Source organism: Gracilinanus agilis, chromosome 1 (genome assembly GCF_016433145.1).
Source record: "Gracilinanus agilis isolate LMUSP501 chromosome 1, AgileGrace, whole genome shotgun sequence".
NCBI classification, from domain to species: domain Eukaryota; kingdom Metazoa; phylum Chordata; class Mammalia; order Didelphimorphia; family Didelphidae; genus Gracilinanus; species Gracilinanus agilis.
The window spans coordinates 447,491,695-447,500,717 of record NC_058130.1 but is presented as its reverse complement, the minus strand read 5'-3'; the positions used below and the strand labels follow the sequence as shown (position 1 = coordinate 447,500,717).

The window sequence follows — 9,023 nt, the reverse complement described above, 5'->3', positions numbered from 1 at the left end:
CCTGAAGTTCTACAACAAGAGGGCAATATAGACATTGAAAGGATCCATAGAACACCCTCTAAACTGGACCCAGAAAAGTCAACACCCAGAAATATAATAGCGAAATTGAAGAGCTTTCGAGTCAAAGAAAAAATCTTACAAGAAGCCAGAAAGAGACAATTCAAATATCAAGGAGCACCAATAAGGATCACACAGGATCTGGCAGCCTCAACACTAAACGAACGCAAGGCTTGGAATACAATATTCAGAAAGGCAAGAGAGCTGGGCCTTCAGCCACGAATCAACTACCCAGCGAAACTAACCATATACTTTCAGGGGAAAGTATGGGCATTCAACAAAATTGAAGAATTCCAAGTTTTTGCACAAAAGAGACCGGGACTAATTGGAAAGTTTGACACTCAACCACAGATATCAAGAGAAAGATGAAAAGGTAAATAAGAAACAGAGGGAAAAGAAAGAAAACTCATAGTCTTTTAAGCTTGACTCTTTAAGGGCATAAATAAGATATAATTATCTGTATTATTAGGTGGAGAAATGCTATGTATAATTCTCTGTAGTGAACTCTATACACTATTATAATATTCAATATTATAGCAACCAGAAGAATAATTCATAGGGAGAGGACAGGATAATAAATGGTCTAAGATGACATGGGGGGTGGGAAAGAGGGGAGGAATAGTAGGGGACACCAAGAAAAATCTGAGTAAATAAGAAAAATAAGATATTCTATTACACACAAAGAGGGCATGGGAAGGGGAGGAGATAAATACTACCATAAGAAGGAGAAGAAGAGAGCATTAAGAGGTAATAATCAAACCTTACTCTCAGTATAATCAACCCGGAGAAGGAAGAGTAGCTTTATTATCCATCTGGATAAAAAACTCCAACTAACCCTACTGAGAAAGTCAGAAGGGATAAACCAAAGGGAGCAGGGGAGTGGGGAGGCCAAAAAGGGAGGGAAGAAGAAGGGGGAGGGAATTCATTCGGGCTTTAAAAAAACAAAAAGAAGGGAACAACAAGGGAGGGGACAGAAAGGGAAGTCAATCAAGGGAGGGGATAAGGGATACTGGCTGAAAGCAAACAACTGGTGTAAAAGAAAATAGTGCAATAAGAAGGAGTGGGTCTAGGGGAGGATACAAAAAATGTCAGTGAATACACAACTAACAATTGTAACTCTGAATGTGAACGGGATGAACTCACTCATAAAACGGAAGCAAATAGCAGAGTGGTTCAGAAACCAAAATCCTACCATAGGTTGTCTACAAGAAACACATATGAGGCGGGTAGACACACACAAGTTCAAGGTTAAGGGTATGAGCAAAATCTTTTGGGCATCAAATGAGAAAAAGAAGGCAGGAGTGGCTATCATGATCTCTGACAAAGCCAAAGTAAAAATAGATATGATTAAAAAAGACAGGGAAGGTCATTACATCCTGATTAAATGCAGTATAAACAATGAGGAAATAACACTGCTCAATATATATGCACCAAGTGGTATAGCATCCAAATTCATAAAGGAGAAACTGGCAGAGCTCAAGAAGGAAATAGATAGTAAAACCATAATAGTGGGAGATCTAAATATTCCTCTTTCAGATCTAGATAAATCAAACCAAAAAATAAATAAGAAAGAGGTAAGAGAGATGAATGAAGTCCTAGAAAAATTAGATCTAATTGATATGTGGAGAAAAATAAATAGGGACAAAAAGGAATACACCTTCTTTTCAGCTGCACATGGTACATTTACAAAGATTGACCATGTAATAGGGCATAGAATCATGGCAAACAAATGCAAAAGAGCAGATATAATAAATGTAACCTTCTCAGATCATAATGCGATAAAAATAATAATCAGTAAGGGCACCTGGACAGGCAAGTCAAAAACCAATTGGAAATTAAACAATATGATTCTTTAAAACCAAATTGTCAAAGAAGAAATCATAGAAACAATCAACAATTTCATTGAAGAGAATGACAATGATGAGACATCCTACCAAACTCTGTGGGATGCAGCCAAGGCAGTACTCAGGGGGAAATTTATATCCTTGAGTGCATATATTAACAAGTTAAGGAGGGCAGAGATTAACAAATTGGGCATGCAACTCAAAAAATTAGAAAGCGAACAAATAAAAAACCCCCAGATGAAAACTAAATTAGAAATACTAAAAATTAAGGGAGAAATTAATAAAATCGAAAGTAAAAGAACTATTGACTTAATAAATAAGACTAGAACCTGGTATTTTGAAAAAACAGATAAAATAGACAAAGTACTAGTCAATCTAATAAGAAAAAGGAAAGAAGAAAATCAAATTGACAGTATAAGAGATGAAAAGGGAGACCTCACCTCTAATGAAGGGGAAATTAAGGCAATCATTAAGAACTATTTCGCCCAATTATATGGCAACAAATATAACAATTTAGGAGATATGGATGAATATTTACAAAAATATAAACTGCCTAGATTAACAGCAGAAGAAATAGAATACCTAAATAATCCCATATCAGAAATAGAAATTGAACAAGCCATTAAAGAACTCCCTAAGAAAAAATCGCCAGGGCCTGATGGATTCACAAGTGAATTCTATCAGACATTCAAAGAGCAACTAATCCCAATACTATACAAATTATTTGATATGATAAGCAAAGAAGGAGTCCTACCAAATTCCTTTTATGACACAAATATGGTACTGATTCCAAAGCCAGGTAGACCAAAAACAGAGAAAGAAAACTATAGACCAATCTCCCTAATGAACATAGATGCAAAAATCTTAAATAGAATATTAGCAAAGAGACTCCAGCAAGTAATTACGAAGGTCATCCACCATGACCAGGTGGGATTTATACCAGGAATGCAAGGATGGTTCAACATTAGGAAAACCATCCACATAATTGACCATATCAATAGTCTAACAAACAAAAATCACATGATCATCTCAATAGATGCAGAAAAAGCCTTTGACAAAATACAGCATCCATTCCTATTGAAAACACTGAAAAGTATAGGAATAGAAGGACCTTTCCTAAAAATAATAAACAATATATACCTAAAACCATCAACAAACATCATATCCAATGGGGATAAATTAGAAGCCTTCCCAATAAGATCAGGAGTAAAACAAGGATGCCCATTATCACCTCTATTATTCAACATAGTACTAGAAACACTAGCAGTTGCAATTAGAGAAGAAAAAGAAATTGAAGGTATCAAAATAGGCAAGGAGGAGACTAAGTTATCACTCTTTGCAGATGATATGATGGGCTACTTAAAAAATCCTAGAGAATCAACTAAGAAGCTTGTAGAAATAATCAACAACTTTAGCAAAGTTGCAGGATACAAAATAAATGCACATAAATCATCAGCATTTCTATACATTTCCAACACACTAGAGCAGCAAGAAGTAGAAAGAGAAACACCATTTAAAATCACCCTAGACAATATAAAATACTTAGGAATCTATCTACCAAAACAAATACAGCAATTATATGAAAATAACTACAAAACACTTTCCAAACAAATAAAACTGGATCTAAACACTTGGAAAGCCATTAACTGTTCATGGGTAGGTCGAGCCAACATAATAAAAATGACAATTCTACCCAAATTAATTTACCTATTTAGCACCATACCTATCAAACTACCAAAAATTTTCTTTATTGAGTTAGAAAAAACTATAACAAATTTCATTTGGAATAACAAAAGATCAAGAATATCAAGGGAAATAATGAAAAAAAAATGTGAAGGAATGGGGCCTAGCAGTACCAGATATTAAACTATACTATAAAGCAGCAGTCATCAAAACAATATGGTACTGGCTAAGAGATAGAGAGGAGGATCAATGGAATAGACTGGGGATAAATGACATCAGCAAGACAGTGTATGATAAACCCAAAGAGCCCAACTTTTGGGACATGAATCCACTATTTGACAAAAACTGCTGGGAAATTTGGAAAACAATATGGGAGAGATTAGGTTTAGATCAACATCTCACACCCTACACCAAAATAAATTCAGAATGGGTGAATGACTTGAATATAGAGAGGGAAACTATAAATAAGTTAAGTGAACACAGAATAGTATACTTGTCAGATCTCTGGGAAAGGAAAGATTTTAAAACCAAGCAAGAGTTAGAGAAAATTACAAAATGTAAATTAAATGGTTTTGATTATATTAAACTAAAAAGCTTTTTACAAACAAAAACAATGTAGTCAAAATCAGAAGGGAAACAGCAAATTGGGAAAAAATCTTTATAACAAAAAACTCTGACAGGGGTCTAATTACTCAAATATGCAAGGAGTTAAATCAGTTGTATAAAAAATCAAGCCATTCCCCAATTGATAAATGGGCAAGAGACATGAATAGGCAATTTTCAGGTAAAGAAATCAAAAGTATCAATAAGCACCTGAGAAAGTGTTCCAAATCTCTAATAATTAGAGAAATGCAAATCAAAACAACTCTGAGGTATCACCTCACACCTAGCAGATTGGCTAAAATGATAGAAGGGGAGAGTAATGAATGCTGGAGGGGATGTGGCCAAATTGGGACATTAATGCATTGCTGGTGGAGTTGTGAACTGATCCAACCATTCTGGAGGGCAATTTGGAACTATGCTCAAAGGGCTATAAAAGAATGCCTGCCCTTTGATCCAGCCATACCACTGTTGGGTTTGTACCCCAAAGAGATCATAAATAAACAGACTTGTATGAAAATATTTATAGCTGAGCTTTTTGTGGTGGCAACAAACTGGAAAAGGAGGGTATGTCCTTCAATTGGGGAATGGCTGAACAAATTGTGGTATATGCTGGTGATGGAATACTATTGCGCTCCAAGGAATAATAAACTGGAGGAATTCCACGTGAATTGGAAAGACCTCCAGGAACTGATGCAGAGCGAAAGGAGCAGAGCCAGAAGAACACTGTACACAGAGACTGATATACTGTGGTAAAATTGAATGTAATGGACCTCTGTACCAGCAGCAATACAATGACCCAGGACAATTCTGAGGGATTTATGGTAAAGAAAGCTACCCACATTCAGAGGAAGGACTGCAGGAGAGGAAATACAGAAGAAAAACAACTGCTTGAACGCATGGGTTGTGGTGGACATGATTGAGGATGTAGACTCGAAACTACCACACCAATGCAACTATCAACAATTTGGAAATAGGTCTTGATCAACGACACATGATAAAACCAGTCGAAATATGCGTCGGCCATGGGTGGGGGGGGGGGTGAAGTGGAAAGTAGGAGCATGAATCATGTAACCATGTTAAAAATGAATATTTATAAATGTTAAAATAAAATAAAATAAAATAAAAATGTCTCAGGTCATGTCTCACGTATCTGAATGAAATTCAATTTTATCAGAGCCTTAACAAGCAATTTTAGCATCTGGAACAAAACCCAAAATATGTTTGAAGCAAGAGGGATGAATGTCATACTTAAATCAACACTTGAAGACATATCGAATTGATCATGCTTGGTGATGCTTAGGGAGAAACCATGGACTTCAAGATACAAGTTTTATGATATGAGGGGTAAGACACAGACCAAGCTTACATGAACAGAGATACCCTGGAGAAGGTGAAGCCACTACTGGAGAGGCATCTTCAGAAATGGGAGTCAGATTAGGGTTGGGAGAAAGAAGATTAACCTAAACTCTTTCAGCCCAGGAAGGAAGCATACTTTCCTACTTTAATTAATTATAATTGTTAATTAAGTTCCTATTTTGACTCATTGTGATTGCTAGTTAGGAATCTACTGTCTGAAGAAGTTCAAGTGTTTTCAGTACCTTCTAAATGTTGACCCTCTGGAACAAAGCTGTGATTATTCCGTTTTAGTTATGGCTCTGATTATTACAGAAGTCCTCAATGGGAAATAAGGTGGTCTAGTCTGCCTAATATTGAGGGACAAACATTATTTTTGCCTGAAAGCCAGAAGACATAGTTTTGGATCTCAATGACCATTAGCAAGTTTCTTAATTTCAATTTCTACTCATGTAAAATAAGAGGACTTAACATCAGAGGCAATAGGCATGGTAGAAATTATACTGAATTTGGACTCAGAGGACCTGGATTAAATATTAACTTTGCTATTAATGTTTGTGTGGCCTTAGCAGATCACTCCCTAAACCTCAGTTTCTTCTTCTTTAAAATGTGGTTAGCTTTGTGCAGTGGCAATATCATAGCCAATGAGTTTTATCCGAGGAGCAATTATTGCTAATTAAAATGAGGAGGTGGAATTAGATGACCTCAAAATCTTTCAAAATTTATGATCCAATTGCTTGATAATCTCTAAGGTTCCTCCAAGTTCTATGGGTTATCTACTTATCAGATTTAGTGTGAAATACCATAGAATGGCAAATCTTTTCTTAGACAGTCATAGTTAATTCTTAGATAGTTCATTCTAAAATGTAAGGTACACCAGGTACTCCAATATTATTTTATATGATAAGAGAGATTCTGAAACTAGAAAATATCTTTTAGTAATGAGAGGGGCAGCACTGGGGCCTGTGTGAGGTCTAACAGATGGGAGGTGCTGGTGTAGGAAATAAATCATCTTCATTAACTCTTTCCAGCAACTAGAATGGCATCATACTGATGGAATTGGGCAGGCCCATTATGAATATCACCATTTTTATCATCCAAGGACTAAGGGGAATTGGAAGAGACTAATTGGATAAGTCTGCTAAATTCTCCATTGAGTTCTTGGACTAGGCATATATTTAACAGGAGTGGACATACTGAGAAATGTCATGTTGCATATGTCCCACCAAATGTCCTGGGCAAAAATATATAAGGTTTTGAATAGGCTCACATGGATCATCTTGGGTTGTCATGACAGCAGTGGAGCAATACCCATCAAGCCTCATCGGGATTAAATGCAAGTGAGGATGATGAAGTCCATCAAAAATAGATCCTGCTTTGAGGGTGGGAGTTGTGCCAGCTTAAGGATGGACATTTAGTTCTGGATAAAGGTTTTTGAGGCCTGTTCCTAATGGTTCAGTTCTAAGAGTTCTATACTAAAAATATTATTTGTAATAAAGACCTTCAGCATGATGTCTCTACTCAGTGACCAAATTCTATTATTGTTTGAAAGTGTGTCAGTTTAAAGATTGAGGTATTCCAAATAAAAGTGATAGTGAAGTAGAATTGACAAAAAATATGATATCAATGGTATCTGGTCAGGTTCAAAATGCTAGGTGGTCTGAAGGTTTTCTAGATCTTTATTTATATTTTGTTTGGACCATGATAAATTGCCACAATTTTTTCAAGATGATGCCTCTGTACCTCCTGGCTTTTACTGAGAGCATCCTCTTCTCTGTATTGCAAAATTCTTCTTTGTGGCAATCAGATTGTGAGATAAATATGTGCAGGGTTAGGAAGTAAAGAAAAATGGTTTAGTTTGTGCTCCCATGGCATCACTGGGTACTTTGGTCATAATGATAAGCCTTTTCTAATGTTCTGTTAATACCAAGATGGAGACTGGGATAGACTTATTCCTAACATTACTGAATGTCCTTTCTGCCTGTGCCTCTTAAAAACTATGGCGGGTATCTGAGTAGGGCTAGGAAAAGCACTATCATAAGAGAAAACATTGATAGAATATTCTTCAAAATCAAAGAATTTGCAAGGGTCCTCTCATGGCAGCATATGAATTTCCTGTTGCCCTATTTGTTCCTTAGAAATTTCATCTCTTTCTTCCCTAATTGGAATGTGTCCAACTTAGCAAAAACTGCTGCCATATGTGTTAGAGAGTGACCTATCTTAATTGGGTATATTGGAGAAAGTCCAGGAATAGAAAAGCATAGACACTAAGCTACACAACTCTGTTCAGTCTATCAACCCTTGAAATATTGAGTTTAGTATTCATACAGCCCATTCCAATTCTGGAAGATTATTTTCTATTTTCCTACCAATATTTGAATTAGAAAGGATATAGGCAGTATAATAAATCAAGCACTAGGCTTGGAGCCAATCAAGCTTGAATTAAATTCTGACTTAGACACTTGCTAGCCATGTGACTGGAAAAATCATATAAGCTTTCTGTGTCTTAGGTTCCTCCATTAAGATTTGGGATTGGACTTGATGGTATTGAAGGTTCTTTCTAGCTCTGATCCTGTGGATCATGCCACATGCTCAAATTTGATGAATGTGACCACCTGCTGGTCCAGTAGGTCAGGGGTCAAGAGTAGAGCCTTTGTCTCTGGGTGGTGATAGTGTTCAGGGCTCAATAAATGTTACACACTGTAACTTCTTGTCTTCTATGATTTATTCTGTCATAGTCCTAGGGGTAGAGATGATGGGCATATGACCCTCCTATACTTTTTATTTATTTTGTCTTGTTTTTATTAATTCCTGCAGAACCATGGTCCCTGAACTGGTCCAATGAAGAAGATTCAGCTGGCCACAATTAATGATTCTAGAACTGGGTTAATCATATAATTATACAGTTTAAATTCTTTCCCTTGATCATATCAAAAATGTATGAAAAACATTGTTACAAGAGAAGATGGTTTCTTTTAACATCTAGCATAATGAAGTATGGCACTATTCCACAATCTCTCTGACTGTTCTAGGAGTCAATCATCTTCTCTCTCTGTTGCCTATGATCATTAAGTTATACAATGGGATTTCAGACCACAGGGTTGAGGAGCAGATGTGCGTAAGCCAGCTCTATCCAGTTTGTATGGTCCCAGCTGGGATCTTGTTAGATCACACTTCAGAAATTGGCAAACCCAGCAAATCAAATTTTGATTGATTGTTTTTTCTGTAGAAAGTGTTCATAATGCAGATTAAACTTAAAAATGTTTTCCATATATTTTTTCCTCCTGAGAGTCCACTTGTTAAACATTTACTAGCACACTTTCTATTTCTCTATAAGCATTGCTTGAGATCAGCAGGAGTGCAGTAGAAAGCTTAGAGAATGAAGTCATCACCAGACTAGAGGCCTGGTGATATAGGATAATAACAATAATGACAATAGCTGGTGTTTGTATTGTATTTTAAGGTTTGAAAACTGTTTTATAC

General features: G+C 36.2%; 1 non-coding gene across 1 annotated transcript; it reads left to right on the top strand.

Annotated features, from left to right (window-relative positions):
• Positions 1-6,155: 6,155 nt before the first annotated feature.
• On the top strand, positions 6,156-6,295 carry LOC123232619. Its single transcript, XR_006505151.1, has one exon. It is a non-coding gene; the product is annotated as a U4 spliceosomal RNA (small nuclear RNA).
• Positions 6,296-9,023: the final 2,728 nt, after the last annotated feature.